The sequence below is a fragment of the Podarcis muralis genome, chromosome 5, assembly GCF_964188315.1.
Source record: "Podarcis muralis chromosome 5, rPodMur119.hap1.1, whole genome shotgun sequence".
In the NCBI taxonomy this organism is placed as follows: Eukaryota; Metazoa; Chordata; class Lepidosauria; order Squamata; family Lacertidae; genus Podarcis; species Podarcis muralis.
In genome coordinates, this window is record NC_135659.1 from 7,924,475 (window position 1) to 7,947,065 (window position 22,591).

The 22,591-nt window shown below is 44.4% G+C and overlaps 2 protein-coding genes across 6 annotated transcripts in view; one reads left to right on the top strand and one right to left on the bottom strand.

Moving 5' to 3' along the window:
* LOC114598564 (uncharacterized) overlaps nt 1-3,559 on the bottom strand; it is a 31,784-nt gene extending 28,225 nt beyond the window's left edge. The window contains exons 1-3 of one of the 2 annotated variants that reach the window (XR_013392839.1): nt 3,185-3,481; nt 1,266-1,918; nt 691-1,041 (exon numbers count right to left, since the gene is read on the bottom strand). The gene's annotated coding sequence lies outside the window, so the exon portion shown is untranslated. Of the gene's footprint in view, nt 1-690; nt 1,042-1,265; nt 1,919-3,184 lie in introns of those variants that run through there. The other variant, XM_077928241.1, reaches the window with a different exon arrangement.
* Nucleotides 1-22,591, top strand: part of RALGPS2 (Ral GEF with PH domain and SH3 binding motif 2) — a 123,596-nt gene that overhangs the window by 16,065 nt on the left and 84,940 nt on the right. For 2 of the 4 annotated variants that reach the window (XM_028732353.2, XM_028732356.2), the window contains exon 1: nt 3,641-3,797. The exons of 1 other annotated variant lie outside the window; for it this stretch is intronic. The gene's annotated coding sequence lies outside the window, so the exon portion shown is untranslated. Of the gene's footprint in view, nt 1-3,640; nt 3,798-22,591 lie in introns of those variants that run through there. One more of the 4 variants, XM_028732354.2, reaches the window with a different exon arrangement.

The following is a 22,591-nucleotide window of genomic DNA, read 5'->3' on the forward strand; positions in this document are numbered from 1 at the left end:
GCGCACCCCGTCACGGGGATTCGAACCGCCGACCTTCAGATCGGCAAGTCCTAGGCTCTGTGGTTTAACCCACAGCGCCACCCACATCCCTGCATTGCTTTTATTAAGTGTTTAAATGTCACAAGACATACAAAACATATGGTAATACAAGGAGAGATTCAAAAAAGGGTATTTTAAATACCCTTAGGTATTTTAAAATTAAAGAGGGGCAACATGAGATAAAATTTTAGCATTCTAATCTGTGTAGGGTACTCAGCCTTCTTGGGCTAAAAGGCAGACTAAATCCAAATGAAAGTAAACATAGACCACTTCTAAATAAACCTGTTTTGAATTGTTACAATTATCCCTCACCTCAATATATTTTTTAAAAAACTGATTATGGCAATATCCTGTATTTTTTTAAAAGCCAAAACACTGGTGGGGCAGGATATTTTCCTAATAGCATGCCATGGATATAATTACTGCTAACAAGTCTGTCCAAAATGTCTGTCATTTTTTAATAAGTAGAATCTACTAAGACATTTCATTAAAACAAGGAAAGTGTTTCAGTCTCATCGCACACTATTGTGATTTCTAAATCTTAAAAACAAGAAAAGTATATAGTTCTGTATTTTAGCCTCATTATTTTTAAGCTTTATTAAAGGTCCTAGGAAAACACTATTTATGGACTGTACACAAACACACACAAAATACGATGTAAGCTGAGCCTGCTAATTTTATTAGCACTTCACAAGGGGAGCAGTGAATCATGAGGCACAATTTACTTGTTATCTTGAGGGTAATGCGAAGTAAATGCAGTTTAGGGTTGCCATACTCCAGGTTACAAAAACCCGGACACATTCGGGGCACCCCTACCCACCATCCCACATCTCCGCCTCCCGCCCCCTCCCTGTCACCAACACTTCCTCACTCGCCCCACTCCCATCTAACCTACCATTCTCCAGTCATCCTCCTCCATAGCCCTCCGGGAACGTTGGGAGAAGTGGAGCGGCACTCTGGGCGCTGCAAGCCAGGTGCTGCCTTCTGGAAGGCCAGGCCAGCCTTCCAAAGAATGTCACCCCTGGGTGCGCCACCTGCCCGCGACTCCCAAGCCTCCCTCGACCTGTTGAAATGAAAGAGGAAGGCCGCCGGCAAAGCTGCGCCACACTGCTGGCACGGCTTTGCTGGCGGCCTTAACCCCTTCGTTTCGACAGCTCGGGGGAGGCTTGGGAGTTGCGGGCAGGTGGCGCAGCCAGGAGTGACATTCTTTGGAAGACTGGCCCGGCCGAATGTCACCCCTCTCAGCGATGGCACCCAGGGCTGTTGTGCGTGGATGATACCTCATTTGCCCACACAACCAGCAAAATGAAAAACGGCAACATCTTCTGGGGAGAGCACTTTGAATTCTTTGGCCTTCCACCTGCCCACAGCATCACCGTCCACATCTATAAAGATGTCGAAAAGAAGAAGAAAAAGGACAAGAACAACTATGTGGGTCTGGTCAACATCCCCATAGCTGCTGTGACTGGTCAGCAATTTGTGGAGAAGTGGTATCCCATCAGCACTCCCACGCCCAGTAAAGGGAAGACAGGTCCATCCATACGGATAAAATGCCGTTATCAGACAATTACCATCCTCCCCATGGAGCAATACAAAGAATTTGCAGAATTTGTGACCAACAACTACACAATGTTATGCTCTGTTCTGGAGCCAGTCATCAGTGTCCGGAACAAAGAGGAGATGGCCTGTGCTTTAGTGCACATTCTTCAGAGCACCGGCAGAGCCAAGGTACCCTATCAGCACCCCACCGACGCCCAGTAAAGGGAAGACAGGTCCATCCATCCGGGTCAAGGCTCGCTTAGCATCCTTCCCACAAGACAGAACTCGGCCTCCTCCTTTTTGTTTCTCTCCCCAGCTTCCTTAAATGCGAGCCCAACATCTGCAGGGAGAAAAGGGAAGCTCAGTTTCAAAGAAAGATGTAAGAAACAAGGCGAAGGGCGAGCTCGCAGCTTAGCTGAGAAAGACCCCAACAAGGTCTGGAACACACACAAAAATTAAAATTAACGGTTTTTATACTATAATAATAATAATTTATTATTTATACCCCATCCATCTGGCTGGGTTTCCCCAGCCACTCTGGGTGGCTTCCAACAAAGCACTAAAATACAATAACCTATTAAACATTAAAAACTTCCCTCAACAGGGCTGCCTTCAGATGTCTTTTAAAGATAGGATAGCTACTTATTTCCTTCACATCTGAAGGAAGGGTGTTCCACAGGGCGGGCGCCACTACCGAGAAGGCCCTCTGTCTGGTTCCCTGTAACCTCACTTCTTGCAATGAGGGAACTGCCAGAAGGCCCTGGGCGCTGGACCTCAGTGTCTGGGCAGAACAATGGGGGTGGAGATGCTCCTTCAGGTATACTGGGCCGAGGCTGTTTAGGGCTTTAAAGGTCAGCACCAACACTTTGAATTGTGCTCGGAAACGTACTGGGAGCCAATGTAGGTCTTTCAAGACCGGTGTTATGTGGTCTCTGCAGACGCCCCCAGTCACCAGTCTAGCTGCCGCATTCTGGATTAGCTGTAGTTTCCGGGGTCACCTTCAAAGGTAGCCCCACGTAGAGCGCATTGCAGTAGTCCAAGCGGGAGATAACCAGAGCATGCACCACTCTGGCGAGGCAGTCTGTGGGCAGGTAGGGTCTCAGCCTGCGTACCAGGTGGAGCTGATAAATAGCTGCCCTAGACACAGAGTTGACCTGTGCCTCCATGGACAGCTGTGAGTCCAAAATAACTCCTAGGCTGCACACCTGGTCCTTCAGGGGCACAGTTACCCCATTCAGGACCAGGGAATCCTCCACACCTGCCCGCCTCCTGTCCCCCAAAAACAGTACTTCTGTCTTGTCAGGAGTACAGCGGTACGTCGGGTTACATACGCTTCAGGTTACAGACTCCCCTAACCCAGAAATAGTACCTCGGGTTAAGAACTTTGCTTCAGGATGAGAACAGAAATTGCACAGCAGCGGGAGGCCCCATTAGCTAAAGTGGTGCTTCAGGTTAAGAACAGTTTCAGGTTAAGAACGGACCTCCGGAACGAATTAAGTACTTAACCTGAGGTACCACTGTACTTGTCTTTTATACCAAGGGAGTTTATAAACCCGGACACATTGGGGGGCCCCCCACTCCACCCATCCGCCCCCATCTCCGCTACCTTTCTCCAGTCCTCCTCCTCCTCAGCCCTCCGAAGGGGGCGCCCGGCCTCCGCTGCTTCTCTCTCTCTCTCTCTCTCTCTCCGGGGCCGTTGGCGGCCTCCATTGTGACAGTTAACTCCTCGCGGTGGGAGGGAGCTCTCTCGCGGCAGCGACCAATCGGAGCCCGCTTTTCCCCTAACGCCGCCGGGCCCGCTCGCGCTCACAAGCCTCTTAAAGGGGCCTTAACAACACGGGCCGGACCAGATCGCGCCTGCGCGCTCCCTTCTCTTCTCCCGCCCTCCCGCAGAATTCCAGGAGGGAAAGACGGGCGCGCGCGCGCATGCGTCCCTCTCTCTCTTTCCCTCCCTACCTTGCGCGGGCGCGGGGGAGCGTGCGCGTGCGTGCGTGCGTGCGCCGGGAGACGCCTCCTCCTCCTCCCCCTCCTCCCCCTCCCTCCCCTCAGAGGATAAGCGGCCGCCGGTGCTGAATGAGAGCGGCTGAAGCGAGCGGGCTGAGGCGGGCGAGGAAGGGAGGGAGGCGGCGGCGGCGGCTGCTAAGCTCGGGCCGGGCAGCTGGGCTTCCTCGCCGCGTCCCGCGTTCGCTCTGCCCGCTCCTTTCGCGTCTCGTCAGCAGGTGAGTCGAGGGCGGCGGAGGCGGCGGCGTGTGGGCGAGCAGCGCCTTCCCTCAGCCGGCCCCGGGGGCGCCTCGCCGAGGCCCGCAGGGAGGGCCGGGCGGCTGCTGCTGCTGCCGACGCCCACGGCTCCGGCGGCGGCGCCCGCCCTCCTCCTCCTCCTCCTCCTCTCGGTCCCCTTGCGCCTCGACGCCGGGCGGGGGTCTCCTTCCCGCCGCGCCTCCATTGAACTCCTCCATTGGGCTCCATTCAACTCCCTTTCCTGTGTCGCCTCCCCCCCCCCCCGGCTCCATTGAACGCCTCTCTGTCACCCACCCACCCATTATTTGCCCAGCGAGCGCATGCTCTTCTTGCAACGCCTCGGGGGGCGGCGAAGAAGAAGAGGGTGGTTGGGGTCTTTGAGGAACTTTCCACGCCTTGCTTGGCATCTTGTGTTTCGTACCTGACTTGACCACATTGCCAAGTTTATCCGAGCTCTCTCTCCCATCAGCTGCAAAGGAGAGGTGCACAGACACAAGTCCAGAGCGAGGGTTGAGTCGCTTTGCCTTGCACGCCTATCAAGTGAAGCCTGATCCAGCTAAAATGGTCACAGCAAAGCCTAGGACTTGGGACTCGTCAAACTCCAATTTAGGGTTATACTCTTGGTTCAGTTCTGTGTGCTTTTCTACTCTATGTGCCGTCACGTTGGGCGGGTTGTTGGCCTTGCTGAGTTTGGCCAAAAATCTAATGCAACCAACAGTCTTCTTTTCTATGTACTGAGGATGCATGTGTAAAATAAACACACTTGTGCATTCTACCTACTCACTCACCCACCCGCTTAGGTGCCTTGTCATGCATCTGTTAAACTGGACTCTGGCCTATGAAATCTTAGGCCAGAATGAATTGGTTCGCCTTTAAGATGCCAGAGGAATCTCTTACCCGTATTCTGTTGCTCTGCTCTGTTTTGGAGCAGGGTTAGAACTTGCCTTCCCTTAATTTGTGTTTAATTAAAGCATACATTGTGCATGCCTGGAGCTTTCTCTATTCTGCATGGACTAGCAGGCTTGCTAGTTCTCCCCTCTCCTTACCATGAGACATTGTCATTCCTATTCCTGAGCTTGAGGTGAGTCACAGCTCTATCATCCGTGTTAACTATGTAGGAGGTGAGGGGTTTGGATATGTCATGATAGGAGTGCAGCCTCCATCCAACCCTCCATGGAAAAATTGACCAAGAGAGTATTGCCATGCCTTTCAAAGGCAGAGTAACTAGTGGGATTTAGAAGCCATTCCAATTTCTCTAAGCTATTTGCTGTGCGGTAGCTATTTTTACTAGAGGATAATTTTGAATAAGAAGTGGCGAATGGTCAATCCCTGCTCAGTTGCTGTCTTGTCAAAGTGCACTTGTAGTACATTCGGTGCACTTCCCTTCAAGTGCTCCTTCTGCTTCTATTTTGGCAACTGTGGGGTCTTCGTTGTATTACTGAGGGTTGGATTTGTTGAAGGGACCACAAGTTGCTAATACATAAGAGACAGCTGTAGCTGTAGTCTCAGGTAAATAGAAAAGAGAGAACAATTATATATTTTTTGAACTAGCTTCTGATTGTTCAATAAGTTTTGGAGTTATGTTTTGCAATAGGGAATTCTAAACGAATTTCCCACAGGAGCTTCCTATGACCTTGATTTGGTGCTTTTGAAGTGTAGGACACAAAGCACCAGGTGAAAACAATATGCTGCGCTTGATTTGGCACATACCTATCCTGAAGAAATTGCCTCCACTTAATTTTGATTCACCTCGTTTTGCCAAGTAGATTACCAGGTGGAGCCTTTTTCACTCTGGCTACCAAACAGCTTTTTAGGTCAGTTGTCCTTAACTGGTACTGGAGAGATCCCAAAATACCTCATAGAGCACCTTGCTTCGCCAACAAAAGTATCACCATTTTGTTTTTTCTCTGCGTAACTGCACAGTAAAAGAGCAAAAGGGCCTGTTGGAACAGAAGCCACGTTTGGTTCTGCGCTTTTGGTGTGTGGGTTGTCTGGTTGGTTATACAGGCAGCACAGCATGAAAATGAGCACTCTCAAAATACAGGGCAACTAACTATTAGTGAGTTTTTGCACACCCAGTTCCCATGAGTATTGCTTTATTATTTTGGTACTTTTAATGGAATTTATATGAAATATTAATGTAGTATATGATTCCCCCCTCCCCTGGTATTGTGTGTGTGTGTGTGTGTGTGTGTGTGTGTGTGTGTGTGTATATATATATATATATATATATCTTTTTCTGTCAGATGGTTGGAGACCTCCGGGTGACAAGCAACTAATAAGTCTAATAAATGAAATGTAGTGGAGCTGAGCAGCTACAGAGAGCAATGGAGATAATGGAGGCTCTTGAGACATTAGCAGTAGTTGTTCTGGAGGCTGAAGATTAGCCCACTAGACCTCTATCTTTCACACAACAAGCAGGATGTGTGAAGTATGGGAGGACAGTGGCTTCTCCTCAAGCATGTGCTCTTTAATGCACCAGAGTGATAAGCTTGAATTTCCTGAATTTCAGCGCATGTGTCAGGACAGAGTGTCGTTTTTAAATATATGTGCTTTAATCCTTTCAGTAAAATATTCCCAGAGTGACATTACTTTTAGTGATTGAATACACAACCACAAAATAATAGTTATTCCATATTAAATAATACAGAATAATGGAATGTGGTTCTATGTAGGTGCCGTTTATATTTTCTTTTTTCTCACTTGGTGATTGTGTTACTGTGTGTGAACAGCGGTAAGGGTGTAAAAATTCTACCCACAGCAGTGGAAGTGTTTTTAACAGAACTCCTTCTCCCAGTATAGAGTGAGAAATACATTACCGTACTTGCAGGATAGAAAGCAAAATTCAGCATGGATGAGAACTGGTGATGTGTGCTTTCAATGAAGTTTATATGTATGTATTGGATGCCTGAGGTGAATGAACAGGTTTTAACATATCACTGTAGGGAAAACTGCATCAATTGAAACTTGCATCAGTGGAACTTGCATCTTTGTGTGGGATTATTGGGGCTTGTGCTTTTGTGACTGGGATCATGAGGTACATGCAAAATATTTCTGGGTTTGGATTAAAGTATCCTTATTTGAGAACCTGGTGCAGCTCCCTCTGTGGGAAAGGCACCAGGAATTGCCACCCACCTACATATTGGCACAGGTAGATAACAGAACCTTCTCTTTCTGTTCAGACTGGTAAGGTAAAGGACCCCTGGACTGCTAAGTCCTGTCAAAGGCGGCTATGGGGTTGCGGTGCTCATCTCGCTTTCAGACCAAGGGAGCCGGCATTTGTCCGCAGACAGCTTTCCGGGTCATGAAGCAGGTGCACCGGGGTTACAGTTCTGACAGCAAAGATAAAAGCATGAATGAGAATGGAAACTGGATCTCGGCACCAGTTTCAGTGTCATCATCCACCCCTTCCCATGTTGGGACTAGGAAAAGATGCTGAGGAGCTGTTACCTAGTGCTTTTGAAAAGCAGAGGTCAGCCAGGTTGGAGAGAATTGAAGTTGTGCAAATGCCTGTGCATCATCAAAAGGCGGAAAGGCTACTTTGAAGGCTACTACTGGGGAATTTGGATCACTGTGTTTCCACTAGAAGCAGCAAGCAGCTTGCATAGTGGGCAAAGAAACATTCATTGGAGTAGTGCCTTTGGGCATGACCCCCAAATCTGCCATTCATTGCTGCTGTCTCAGGAAAGGCATTCCTCTGTAAAGGGCATCAGTTTCCACAGAAAGTGACTACCATGGCAGGAGTGCTGCTGCTCATGTTGAATTGTCTTCACTGACAATGCTACGTAATGGCATCATTGCACCAGTTCTTCCCATGATCACTACTGCTTCTAAACTCTCCTCCCGTGTTGTCTTCCATGGCCTCTTGGTCTACATTCCCCTTTTGTTTTGGTTGAGTCTTCCTGTTGTCTCCTAACTCTTAGTCTGTCTACACCAGCACAACCAGCCAGTCTTGCAAACCCCACAGATCACAGGGGGCTGAGAATGGTGCATTTTAAGAACTAGCAGGGTGGTGGAGTGTGTGTAAATATTGAACTGAACTGGGGTATTCAAATTCTTAACAATTTGGTACTAAATTTGCAGTTCCAGTTCTAATATAATAAATACAGAAATGAGTTTCTCCCCATTCTCATATTAGCAGCTTTAAAAAAACCAGTTCACAGAACTTCACCCTTGATTCTGAAGGGGGTTTCATGGTTCAAATTGGGAGGTATAAATAAGATGTGACTATTTGGAGAATATGATGTTGAAAGAGGACTGTACAGTATGCAACTGATTGATGCTACACCATAATAGTAGAGTATTCTAGTTTGGTTGCAATAACCAACCACCGTTGGAAAGGGATCTATAGGATTTACATTGTTCTTAACGTAGCTCTGAAAAGTTTGTACAGAAGGGATGAGCTCTGTGAGTATGTGTGTATGTGATTGTATAAAGTTGTGTCAACACAAGAATGGGTTAGCAAGAGGCATGGCCTCCTAAGGCACTAGACTCCCATCATCCCAAGCCAGTCTGGGTCAGGGATGATGGGAGTTGGGAGACGCGCAACATCTTGAGGGCCACAGGTTTCCCACTGCTGCCCTAAAGTAAGATTATGGTTCAAAATATATAATTGGTTTGTATGGTTACTCCATCAAATACAAATTGTCAGTGTAAGCTAGCCTGACAATTTAAGGTGTTAGCATTGTTAGAAAAAAAGTTATTTATACCCCCAATTTAAACAGTGTTTTATGGCATAAGTCAACTTGGTGCCATTCAGATGTTTTGGACTAGAACTTCCATAAGCCCCAGCCAGCGCACAGCACATTGAATTGGACAGGAAGCTAAGAGGTTTACAATCTGTAGGAACCTAATAGGGCTAAATGATGATAAACATTTACCTCTGGGAGGCACTGCTTTCTAGGACAAAGTGGTGATTGACACTTGGATACAACCTTTGCTCTTTAATGTTTAAAATTGCCATTCTACATGTAAATAAGGTTTGCTTTTGGGAGATAGGAGGTACATTTGAACAGACAAATGTCCTTGATTTAGCCCATCCTAATCAGAGTATCGGGATTTAATTTCCACTTAAAGTGAAAGTACAAAGTCAGGGTTAACAAATATCCAGACCATAAGAAATAAATGCTGTGTTAATTTAATAGCTGATAAGTTGCTGTAGGGCAATGTTTCCATGGAGGAGCCTTTTGTAACTTGTACTTTCACTTTCTAAACACTTCTTACTGGTCTGAGAGAGTAAGTTGATTTTCTAAGGAAAAGTATGTCAAGCTTCAAGTGCTCACTGAGCTGTGATACCGTAATTGAAATTAATAACTTCCTATAATGTCATTGACTGCTTTTTATTGTTTCACTTCCAAAACAACAAATCCAGAAAAAAATTGGAGAGAATCTGAGGAGATGAGTATTCGTGTATGTGTACTTTTTGGAAGGAGACATTTCTGTGATGCCAAAGGTATAATTATGAAAGATGGAGATAGTACATAATCTAATCTTTGTTTTCATGGATACCAGTGCAGACTATAAGATTTCAACTGCCTCCATAGTTTTCAGAAGCAGAGGGAGGATTTTTTTCTTCCCCATTAAACTTATAATTTCTTGCTGGTTGTAAGGCGGAATGTAGTAGGTCCCCTTTGCAACCTAGTCTTTTTTACCACAATGCATTTCCTGACATAGAAAAGGCAATATGTGTTTGAACGGTCACATCTTTTCCTCTTCTGCCTTGTCCAGTGTGGTTTCTATAATCTTTATTCCTTTGGAGTATTTGTTTTCTTAGTTCTTCACCTCATTGGAAAGCATTGTTTTTCCACAGACTTTATGAAAGTAAGGACTTCTATATCATGATTGTGCAGGAAATTAATTAGAATTTGCCAGTGCCTCATAAGAATCGAGAGATTATAGAAGTACTCATTAGGTCTAAGATTCTAGCCTTGCTGACCTAAAGGGGGAACTGTCCTATTTTTGCCCTGAATCAAGTAGGCAGTATCTAGGTCTAGTTGTAAATATCCTGAAACAGCTCTTCAAACAAACAAACAAAAACAAACAAACAACAGGATATATATATATATATATATATGCTTTCGTAGATTTTCACGGGTACAGGAATGCAGGTTTTGGTGTCCTCGGGTATCTTCCCGTGTAAAAGTTGGGGTGTCTAGGCGACGTTTCGACGAGGTCTCACTCGTCATCTTCAGGCTGGTGCTTTCGGCTTCTTGTTACTGGAACAGAGCAGGATCTCAGTGTTTGAGTTCCTATAAATACTGTTGAGGAGGTATGGTGTGTAGCCTCCAATGTTCTGGGCAGAGAGGAAGTTCCCAGGCTAGTGTGCCTTTTCTTCTTTTGTTCCTTAATTGCTTGAGGGATATCTTGAGTGATTTCTTGAGTGATATCCTGAGTACCACTTAGGTGGGTCATTAGGTGTGGATTAGTTGCTAAAGCCTTTGTGTCTTGACCTCTTGAACTTTGTGAAGAGTTTTTCTGAGAGGATGGGTGTACTACATTTAGTTGTGCTCTGGCTTGGCTTCGTGTATAGGGGCGAGCTGTGGTTTTGTGGCCTGTGCCAGCCAGATCTGTGTAGGGATTGCAGGGGGGTGCAGCATCCGGAGGTGCCACCATGGTTTGGTTACTGGATGGTGTCTGTAATTTATCTGTGGAGAGGGTCTGGGTTTGGGTCTGGTGTGGTTGATTGGTGATGGCGTTCTGTGTGCCTCTGGATCTGGTGTCAGTTTTTGTGGGGAGGGCTAATTTCCAGATGTCTGGCAAGCGGGATGTGTCGTCACGCTTGTTCATGTTGTGAGGGTGTTTCTCTATCTCGATGGCTTCCATGATTATTCTCTTGTGGTGATGTTCCATGTTAGAGAGCAATTTGGAATCTGCAAAATTAATTTCGTGTCCTGTTTCTTTCATGTGTTGGAAGAGAGAGGAAGTTTTTTCTTCTTTTTTGACGGCATTCTTGTGTTCTGCGATACGTGCATTTATTCGTCTGTTTGTTTGTCCAATGTACGTGGCTGGGCAGACTTTGCAGGGTATTTCATAGACCCCTTGGTTTTCCAACTGGATTTTATCCTTGGGGTTTCTGAGGATATTGGCTATTTTTTGGTTGGCGCAAAAGGCTGTTTTGATATTGTGTTTATGGAGGATTTTGCTAATTTTATCTGTAGTGCCCTTGATATAAGGAAGGAGGGCCATGCCATTGTTTTCTTCTGTGTCTTGGTTTTTGGGGGGTGTTTCTTTTTGGATTAGCTTCGTAACCCTGTTTTGCTGGTATCCATTGGCAATTAACACATTTGAGAGATTCTGTAACTCAGTTGTCAAGTGGTCTTTGTCAGCCAGGCGTTTGGTTCTGGAGATGAGAGTCTTGGCTACGGAGTTTATTTGTGCAGGGTGGTGGTGTGATTGTGCATGTAAGTAGCGGTTGGTGTGTGTTTTTTTCCGGTAGATAGTGTGTCCTAGGGAGCCATCAGGTTTTTTGTAGATTAGGACGTCAAGAAAGGGAAGTTGGTTGTTGGCTTCTATTTCCATAGTGAATTGTATTTTGGGGTGTAGGCTGTTGAGATGTGTGAGGAAGCTGTCCAGTTTTTCCTTCCCGTGTGGCCAAATTACAAAGGTGTCGTCAACATATCTGAGCCAAAGTTTGGGTTTGTGTTCTGACTTGTCTAAAGCATTGGTTTCAAAGTGTTCCATGTACAGGTTTGCGATGACCGGTGAGAGGGGTGATCCCATAGGTGCTCCTTCTATCTGTTTGTATCTTTGTCCATTGTGGATGAAGTACGTGTTGGTTAGGCAGTGGTTGGTCAGGTCCAAGATGTATTCGGGGGGATTGTATTTGTTTTGAATGGCTGTCAAGGCTTCATTAATGGGCACTTGTGTGAAGAGAGATACAACATCGAAGCTCACAAGTAGGTCATTGGGATGTAGGTTTTGCTTCTTTATTGTTTCTATGAACTGGAAGGAGTTTGGAACGTGTGAAGAGATGGATTCTGCATAGGGCTGGAGTTGCTTGGCGAGAAATTTAGCGAGATTTTGTAGAGGTGAGCCTATGGAGCTGACTATTGGTCTGAGTGGTGTTCCTTCTTTGTGTATCTTGGGGAGGCCGTAGAGTTTGGGGCATCTGGATGATTTTTCTCTGGGGATGATTCTTAGCTGGATTTCTTCACTGATAGGAGAGGCTTTTATTTTGGATTTGGTGGTTTTTTCCAGGTAGGTGGTGGGATCTGTTTTTATAGGTTGGTAGGTAGGGTCTTGGAGTAGATTTGATAGTTTTGCTTGGTAGTCCGATGTGTTCATCACAACAGTGGCATTACCTTTGTCTGCTGGGAGAATGATTATGTTGTTGTCTTTCCTCAGGTTGGTGAGTGCTTTCTGTTCTTCTTTGTGTAAATTGCTTCTGGGTGGTTTGCTGGAGCAGAGGATGTTGGTGACTTCAAGTCTGATTTTATTGGCTTCATCTGGGTTGATTTTGGTTAGGCTAGCTTCGACTCCGCATATGATGTTTTCCGTGGGGATGCGTCTTTTTGCGCCAACCAAAAAATAGCCAATATCCTCAGAAACCCCAAGGATAAAATCCAGTTGGAAAACCAAGGGGTCTATGAAATACCCTGCAAAGTCTGCCCAGCCACGTACATTGGACAAACAAACAGACGAATAAATGCACGTATCGCAGAACACAAGAATGCCGTCAAAAAAGAAGAAAAAACTTCCTCTCTCTTCCAACACATGAAAGAAACAGGACACGAAATTAATTTTGCAGATTCCAAATTGCTCTCTAACATGGAACATCACCACAAGAGAATAATCATGGAAGCCATCGAGATAGAGAAACACCCTCACAACATGAACAAGCGTGACGACACATCCCGCTTGCCAGACATCTGGAAATTAGCCCTCCCCACAAAAACTGACACCAGATCCAGAGGCACACAGAACGCCATCACCAATCAACCACACCAGACCCAAACCCAGACCCTCTCCACAGATAAATTACAGACACCATCCAGTAACCAAACCATGGTGGCACCTCCGGATGCTGCACCCCCCTGCAATCCCTACACAGATCTGGCTGGCACAGGCCACAAAACCACAGCTCGCCCCTATACACGAAGCCAAGCCAGAGCACAACTAAATGTAGTACACCCATCCTCTCAGAAAAACTCTTCACAAAGTTCAAGAGGTCAAGACACAAAGGCTTTAGCAACTAATCCACACCTAATGACCCACCTAAGTGGTACTCAGGATATCACTCAAGAAATCACTCAAGATATCCCTCAAGCAATTAAGGAACAAAAGAAGAAAAGGCACACTAGCCTGGGAACTTCCTCTCTGCCCAGAACATTGGAGGCTACACACCATACCTCCTCAACAGTATTTATAGGAACTCAAACACTGAGATCCTGCTCTGTTCCAGTAACAAGAAGCCGAAAGCACCAGCCTGAAGATGACGAGTGAGACCTCGTCGAAACGTCGCCTAGACACCCCAACTTTTACACGGGAAGATACCCGAGGACACCAAAACCTGCATATATATATATATATATATATATATATATATATATATATGGAATGCCTAAGGGATCCTAGGAGCATAAAATAGATTAGATATCCTTCTCTGACATTGCACTCTCCCCTGCCCTCCATTGTCACAGAAACACCTGAAGACCTGACCTGACACCTGAGCTCTGACATCACGAGCCAAAAAGAGCATCATTGGGATGACTTGGAAGCAGCTTGGATCTGAAGCTGTCCCAATACCCTGGTATACCCCTAAAGCAAAGATTTAGACCAGTAATTTACTTCTAATTGAGAAGTAAATTACTGGTCTAAATGGGAAATATTTAAAGAGAAAATGAAGATGGAGTCCAAGAATGCTGTCCCAACATAACCGCATATTGTTGCGTGACAACATGGCATCAGAAATCACCCTGTGTTCTGGTGTCTTGCTATTTTTATCCAGCAATGTATGTTGATGTGTGTGTTTATGCACTTCTCTTCAGAGTAGAGAACAAACGCAGTTGAGGCAGTCCAAGTGCATGTGCACATTCACCATTAGCTTGTACCCAGGTGGGAGTTAGTGTTTGCTTTGTATATACATCTTGATTCAAGTTGGAATGGATTATTGGCTCTGTAAGAAGTATTTTGCTCCACCTGATCTGTCAACATGTCTTTTTCTTTGACTCACCAGGGTGCAGTGACAGTTCTAGACAGAAAAACAAAAGTGAGGTGGATCTCCAAAGATGTTGTGGATTAGTTCCTTTCTCAGAATTTTTTTATTGTTATGGAAAAGGATGAATTGAGCCACAGAAAAATGATCCACAAATAATCCATTAAGCAAATAAAACAATAAATATCATTTGATATAGTACATTGCTTGAGAAAAATAAGAATATAGGCAACGTTCTTAACTTTACAAAACTAATAAACTGTAGGACTGAGCATGATTCTAATCTTTATCACTTCAGTATATAATGAACATATACTATTATGAAATAAAGCTTTTATTACTCCATCTGCTCTCTGTTTTGTTAACAATATCTATAAGCTTAAGCATATGCACCTCATTGCAGATTATTTATTTATTGCATTTATATCCTAACTTTTCTCCAAGGAAACTCATGGTGTCATACAGTTATCTCCCTCTTCATTTAATCGCCACAAGGTTAGGCTGTGAGGCAGTGAGCTTCCTCACTGTGTGTGGATTCAGACTCTGGTCTCCCAAGTACAGTACTAGTCCCATACCCTAAACATCTAAACCTCCATGATGAAACTCTGTCTCTGTTTAGTAGCTAATTGGCATTTTAGCTGTTGCTTGTAGATGGCTAATCATCCTTCAGCATCCCATGTATTATATTGCCAGATCGCGCAACTATTGTGCCAGATGCCACTGTATCCTATCATTTCTCTAATACTCTAAAATTACTTCCCAGTACCTCTTTGACTTTTCACACAGCCCCCAGAATATGTGCAATATCTCCTCTTGTGTTTATGCCCCTCCTACACCATCACCTGGGTATATTTGGATTAATCTGGGCGTTAAATACCACCTTAGGTCCGGGGACTCTCTGGATCAGATTGGGAGTGGGTACAATAAGGAGAAAGATAACAGGAAGGGGTGTCTCATCTTGGGAGTAGAGGTCCATTCACATGATGTTAGTTATTGCCCATGTTTTCTATTGGAGCTATAAAAGGTAAAGGTAAAGGACCCCTGACAGTTAAGTCCAGTCGCGAACGACTCTAGGGTTGCAGCACTCATCTCGCTTTATAGGCCGAGGGAGCCAACGTTTGTCTGCAGACGGTTTTTCCAGGTCGTGTGGCCAGCATGACTAAGCCGCTTCTGGCAAAACCAGGGCAGTGCTCGGAAACGCCGTTTACCTTCCCGCTGGAGCAGTACCTATTTATCTACTTGCACTTTGACGTGCTTTCGAACTGCTAGGTTGGAAGGAGCTGGGACCGAGCAACGGGAGCTCACCCCGTCGTGGGGATTCGAACTGCCGACCTTCTGATTGGCGAGCCCAAGGCTCTGTGGTTTAGACCACAGTGCCATTGGAGCTATAGCCCACGTCTATTTCCATCTTTATTATTACATTTATATCCAGCATTTCCTCCAAGAAGCTGAAGATGGTGTGCATGCTCCCTACCCATTTTATCCTCATAAACTACTTTGTGAAGTAGGTTAGGCTAGAAGATGACTGGTCTAAGTTCAACCAGAGCAGAATTCACCTAAAGCAGCCATGTCCAAAGTCTGTTTTGGGGGCCTAATCCAGCCTGCTGGTCGGTTTAATCTGGCCCCTGTGGCAGTTTATTTCCCCGCGGTAATTTGGCCCTTCACTTCATCAAATCTGGCCCCCTTTGAAAAAAGTTTGGACACCTCTGACCTAAAGCGACCCATCTGCTGTGCAGAAGGACTTCTGCTTATGCAGTAGGGCTTTTTACTCCCCACAGCCACAACACCCCATTAAATTGGCTTGGGGTGGAGAACTCGAGTAGCATTAGCGGGGAAGAGACGGGGGGTTGTTCATCCACAAGCATTTCAGCTTGCCCAGCAGAGTGATTGCCATAGTCTGATGTTGCAAAATTCTATTTTCATTCGCCTTGGTAAGAACTTTACCAACTATCTAGTTACTTTAATTTTATTACTATTTTGAACATTTTCTTTGGGAGGCATTTTGCTTCTCTGCTTCATATTTATACAGACATACCTCAGGTTACAGATGCTCAGGCTGCTTGTTTTTGGGTTGTGCACTGCGCCGAACCCGGAAGTACCGGAACGGGTTACTTCCGGGTTTTGGTGCTCGCGCATGTGCAGAAGTGCTGAATTGCGACCCGCGCAGACACGGCACTGCGGGTTGCAAACGTGCCTCCCGCACAGATCACGTTTGCAACCCGAGCGTCCACTGTACTACTCCATATTTAGTTACGACTCTGAGTTAGGAAATAGTCCAGAGCTAGGTTTTCTTTATACTAGGCCAGGGATGGGGAACCCTTTTCAGCCTTTGAGGGCCGCATGCCAGTGGTGGAAGGGGTTGGAGACAAAAGAGGACAGAGTATCAGGAGGTTTTTAAGGCTTGATGTTTTTATTATGTTTTTAGATATCTTGTAAGCTGCCCAGAGTGGCTGGGGAAAACCAGACAGATGGGCGTGGTATAAATAATAAAATATTATTGTTATTATGAATGTACATTTTTCTTTGCACAGTAAGCTAGTTTCTGCACAGACTCACTCACTCACTATCTGTCCTCCATCCAGGCAAGCAAAATGCATTATCAAAGTTCAAGGACACATTCCAGCAAGGCAAAAACACTCTAGGATAGTTTTGCTGAGGTTTCTCAACCCTGTACTTGTTTTAGATTGATTTTCTGTTGCATTGGTTTTTTTTAAATGTCGCTGTCTCTTTTTGTACAGAATCACACAGCATTTTAAATGTGCTGATTATTCCTTGTTTCATTACTGAAGCTTCATTATGCATAAACCAGGTTGTCATATGATTTAGCTTTGCAGCTAGATAATTGCATTTATGGTTTTGAAATCCTAAGCCTTCTGCTCTTTTTGGTTTGTAAAGTGTTTTTGGTGCTATCCTTGGTCTTTTCCCAGACCAAAAGAAATTAAATAAGTTTTGCCAGTTGTTAAAAATTTGGAAAGGTATCAGCAGTGGAATGAGTACAAACAAAACTTTTGGAAGAACATTCAGCTGTAAAACTGGTAGTCATCTATCAATCTCTTTGTCTTTTCATATAAACTGTCGTGGTTAATTTTGACCATGTAGTTTATATTATAATATATCCCAATTTCTAAATATGACAGATCTTTGGAGAATTAGATATTGTGTGAAATCATATCTTAGCCTTTTGTAGGTAAACACTCATTACAATTTTTAAAGGTTTACCTTGTATCCTGAAGTATATCTGAATTTGTATTATAAAGTTTCAGGTAAAATGTTTCTGGGTTCATTTAATAACAGTAACCTTTGGGGATGGGGTAGTTCATATTTGTCTTTGGCATTCCGAGAATTGTTTATGAAAGAGAAAAAATAAAAAATCGTATTAAAAAGCAATAAAATAACAGCATAGCACAGGATAAAAACTCCAGTGAATCAAATTCTCTAACTTCCCCAGTAGCAATTCATATGCTTTAAAAGTTCAGTGAAGAGATCTCTTTCAACAACATCAGATGCTGGCATTTTAGGAAGTCGTATTTCTTTGGTATTCAAGTTATTAAGTTCAAAGGGCCAACTGATACTTACACAGAACTGGGAAAAGCAAAAGTATGAGAATCCTTGTGAAAAGGGGCTCTTGGATTTTTCTTATGGTGACCTCTTTGGTGACTCTACACATTAGAGCAGAGATGGAAAAGGAGTTGCAAATTCCTTTCACTTCTTTCCCTCATTAAATGTAATGTCAGAACAAGCATTTAGAGGCCCCAATCTTCCAGACAGAAACTTTAGCTTTTCAGCCCCCACTCCCCTTTGCCGATTGGCTGCAACAATTTCGGGAAGAAACCATCGAGAGAAGGGTGAAAGAGAGCAGACAATCCTACAGTAGAAATGTTTCCATAGGAAACAGTGGAAATTGTGGACTCGTTATGCAAACACCTAACAAATGTAAGCAGGACCTGCATCTATACACATCCATGTTTTGTGTCATGTACGTATAAGAAGGAGTTTCATCAAGACTGGGAGCTGTGCTAATTAAAAAGCAGAAATTTAGAATAAAATCTTAAGTTGATCAGAATGAGGAACAATCTTTTTTGCAGTTGCTAGTGCAACTAGTTTGCTCTATAGAAGATGGATAAACATACATGACTGAACTTCTCTGATGAACATCAGTTACTTTAAAACTATCAACCTGCCCTTGAGTTAAGAACTTAGAGGGAAGACCTGTTGAGCTTACTGCAATTGATTGAGATCTGCTACATAGCCACTAGGGAAAGGGTTTTCTCTCGGTTGGTGCCCTGGTTGTAGAATTCCCTTCCCTCTCAGTTTTCATTGCCAGCTCAAAATATATTTGTTTGCTCAGGCATTTGTCAATTAGCTGGCTATTGTTTGATTCTGTTTTAATTACGGTTTTATCTGTTCAGGGTGGTTTGTCTGTGCTTGCCCTGTGAATTTGGTCTTGATGAAACTATGATGTGTTTTTTATGGGTTTTACTGTACCCCAGCCTGGGATTTTTCGTTGATGAAGGGTAGGTTTAAAATGTTTTTACTGCCAGCTTTCCCTTGTCTTTACATTTTTATTATGTTGGACCCATGTTTTATTTGGAGACTGTAGGCCTGTTTCTTTAGGCGTATTTACGAACTATTCAACCTCTCAAACATATGGATAAAAAGGCATCAGTAAGAAAAAGAGCTGACAGCATTTGTTTATGGTAGTGTTTTGCTGGCTCAATTTGAACCCTATTCAAACTAGGGTTTTCAATTTTGGTTGGGAGAACAAATGCAAACCATGGTTTGCCTAAAAACTGACAGCTAGGGAGGGAACTGGAACACAGAGGAGGGAGGAGGACATGCTTGAGTTTCCTCAAATTGTTGAAATTCTTGCAGGGGGTTGGACTAGATCAGGGGTGGTCAACCTTTTTATACCTACCGCCCACTAATGCATCTTTCTTGATGGTAAAATTTCCTTACCACCCACCAGTGCTCGATGGAAGGAGGAGTCAGTTTGTGCCGTAGAACCCCCTACCGTCCACCTAGAATCCTGAAACGCCCACTAGTGAGCGGTAGGGACCAGGTTGACAACCCCTGGACTAGATGACCCTCTAATTCGACGTTTCTATGATATATCTAAACCTACATTGTTTATTGTGTAGAAAACTAAAAATATGACAGTAATTGGTTACGCTCAGTTGAATACAGCCTCCGGAGAAAGTGTATACAGTGGTACCTCTGGATATGCACATCTCTGGTTGTGTATCCTTCAAGATGCAAACGCAGCAAACCTGGAAGCATTTTCTCGGGTTTCGCTCCGCGCGCATGCGCAGAAGCGCTCTACCATGCTGCATGCGCAGAAGCTCTCTACCGCGCACGCATGCACAGAAGCGGTTCCTCCGGTTTCAGAAACCTCGGGATCCGACTGGAGCTCCGGAACAGATCCCATCCTCAAACAGATACTGTATAGATAAAGGAAATCCAGTGAGAGCAAAAGATGCATTATGTTAGGTAGGAGTATTTTACAATTTCTTGGCATTGTTTATAAGGAAAATCACAATCCTGTTAATGGAGGAAAACCTTACTGGCAAGTATCATACAGCAGAACCAGAAGTAAGTCCTATTGAATTCAGTGGGGCTTACTCGCAAGTAAGTAGCGTTAGAATTGCAGCCCCAATGACCTTACCATCTTGCTTTTTATACAGTGGTACCTCGGGTTAAGAACTTAATTCCTTCTGGAGGTCTGTTCTTAACCTGAAACTGTTCTTAACCTGAAGCACCACTTTAGCTAATGGGGCCTCCTGCTGCTGTTGCGCCACCAGAGCACGATGTCTGTTCTCATCCTGAAGCAAAGTTCTTAACCCGAGGTAATATTTCTGGGTTAGCGTATGTAACCTGAAGCGTATGTAACCCGAGGTACCACTGTATAAGAATTTAAAAGTCCAATCAAAACATCTGGCTGCATTTCTGAACAACAACAAAAGTTTCTTACTTGAGGTAGATTGTCAATTATCAGGAAGTGATATCCTTGCAGGTCTGTCTGGTAAGGTAGAATGACTTGAGAAAATACATAGGTAAAGGTACCCCTGCCCGTACGGGCCAGTCTTGACAGACTCTAGGGTTGTGCGCCCATCTCACTCAAGAGGCCGGGGGCCAGCGCTGTCCGGAGACACTTCCGGGTCACGTGGCCAGCGTGACAAGCTGCATCTGGCGAGCCAGAGCCGCACACGGAAACGCTGTTTACCTTCCCGCTAGTAAGCGGTCCCTATTTATCTACTTGCACCCGGGAGTGCTTTCAAACTGCTAGGTTGGCAGGTGCTGGGACCGAACAACAGGAGCGCACCCCGCCGCGGGGATTCGAACCATCGACCTTTCGATCGGCAAACCCTAGGCACTGAGGCTTTTACCCACAGCGCCACCCGCGTCCCTAAAATACATAATTCACTGCAATCCTTTGCATGTCTACTTTATATGTCTCATTGAGTGGGACTTGCTCCCAGATAATTAAGTATTGGATTGCTCCCTAACAGTGTAATGCTACACATGCCTACTCACAGATACATGTGTTTAGTAATAAAGTCCCAGTGGCATATCTCTTAGCCTACAATATATGAGTAGCCATATTAATTTGATCAAGATAATTAATAATTTGATCAAGACTTTACACAGGCAAAACAAGCTCCACTTGTGCAACAGAAATACCCCCCCCCCTACAATTCACCACTTGTAATGAATTTTGGCTGATTTTAGGCTGCTGTTAGCAAACAAATGATTCAACATGGCCTTAGCATAAAATATTTTCATAGCCTTCCTCTTGCATTCAAATATACAGTATACCAGATTTTCAGTTTGTTCAGCTTCTGCTGTGCAGGGTTGAGACAATGTTAAATGTTGTTGTGTCTGGTTCAGACTTTGGTTGTAAAAAGGTCAAGAACTTTTTCCAGCCTCATGGTCACATGGGCAACCTTCCAGGGGCCGCACACCAGTGGTGGGCAGGGCCAGAGTCAAAAGCGTAGTCAATGTAAATTTTACTTTTGTATAGCAGGCTTGACTTCTACCCCCAATTGCACTCCTCTTTAACCTCCATCCATGCCAACTAGAGTCCTTATTGGAGTTCCCTTCACCCCCCCCCCCAAAGAAAAACATGATGTAAGGCTGATGAAGGATGTGGTCTGAGGAAAGTCCCAACGGTGCTATGTATGATGTTCTGCATGCATATTAGGACACCTCACGGTTTCCTCTTCTGGCTGCTGCCCCACAAATGTCTTCTGGAACAGCAATTTGTGAAGTGAAAGGGGATAGCACACCTCAGTGTGTACACTCATCGGCTTTTCTGGATTTTAACCAGAAAATATATTCATAGAACTTGAGAAATCTCTTTGTATTGTGTTTTTAAATGTACAACATTGTGCAACATTGTCCAAACACGCAATTTGATTTCACATTTCTGTTTTGGATTTGTTATTTATGAGTTGGTATTTGTTATCTTTGTTAAAGATAACAATTGCATGTGGTTTTTATCTTCCAGAACTGAGGTTTCTCTGCCAAACTGGGATGTGGATATTAAATTGAACCACTCGCATTAGGAAATAGATTGGATCCACCCTATTGGCTTTTGCACTACTTGTGCTTCCTTGATGGATTGCTGTCTCTGTTTCAGAACTGTGAAAGCTTCTCTGCTAGACCATCACTTTGTGGCACAGAACAGCTTGTGTTTCCATGTTACCAATTATGAAGAGATTAAATGTAAACTACATACACATAAATTTCTCTCTCTGGTTTTATTTTTTTTACTAGGTGTTTTGTTACTCAAGCATAATGTGACTGTTCTTTTGAAACACCAACATAATTTTATGTTTATACAGTATATAAACATAAAGTACTGGCTATTTTACATCCAAGATTAAACTGCTTTATGCTTTCTTAGTGGTATTACTCCATTTCTGGTTCTTGACACCCATTGGAGCCGCCCCCACTCAAAATAGCTTGATCACAGGTTCTTTGCTATTTTTGAGAGTGTAATTTATAACAACTTTTTTCTAACGTAGGAGAAATCTAGAAATACATGCACCTCTGAAACAAAGTGTTCAGTTTGTCTTGGAAATAAGTTACAGCACAGCTTGATTTGGCTGTTTTGGAAGCATGAGTTTCTGTGTGAAATGAGATATTTAATTACTTTTCCTACTAGAAATAATGGAGAAGCTGGTCATATTAAGGGCGTTAAAACTGTGACAGCCCAGTTAGCATTCTCTTATGCTCTCTCCCAGTCTCAAAGGACTGAAGAGAATGGGTATGTTGCCCACTTGCTTCCTGGCATGCTGTTCAGGAGCCCCCCTTGAAATGAAACAGTCCAGGTCTGGGTTGAAAATGGTGCTAACTTTATTGGATGCAGCTATCCCAAGGTTTGGCATGGCGTAGGGGAGCCTACTGATTTTGGTCAGCCTGTGTTCTGGGTGCCCACTATGCAGTCTGGCCACCTTGGTGTGGGCTGTTCTAGGGGTCCCTGCAGACAATGAGGATGTGTGATGGATGCAGGCTGATAATGGTACTATAATGTAGCTAGGAAGGTAAGTCACACCCTCAAATCCTGCTGGTAGTGTGGGGCTGAGGCATCTGCTGTGGCACTGGACGAGCAGGTGCAAGAAG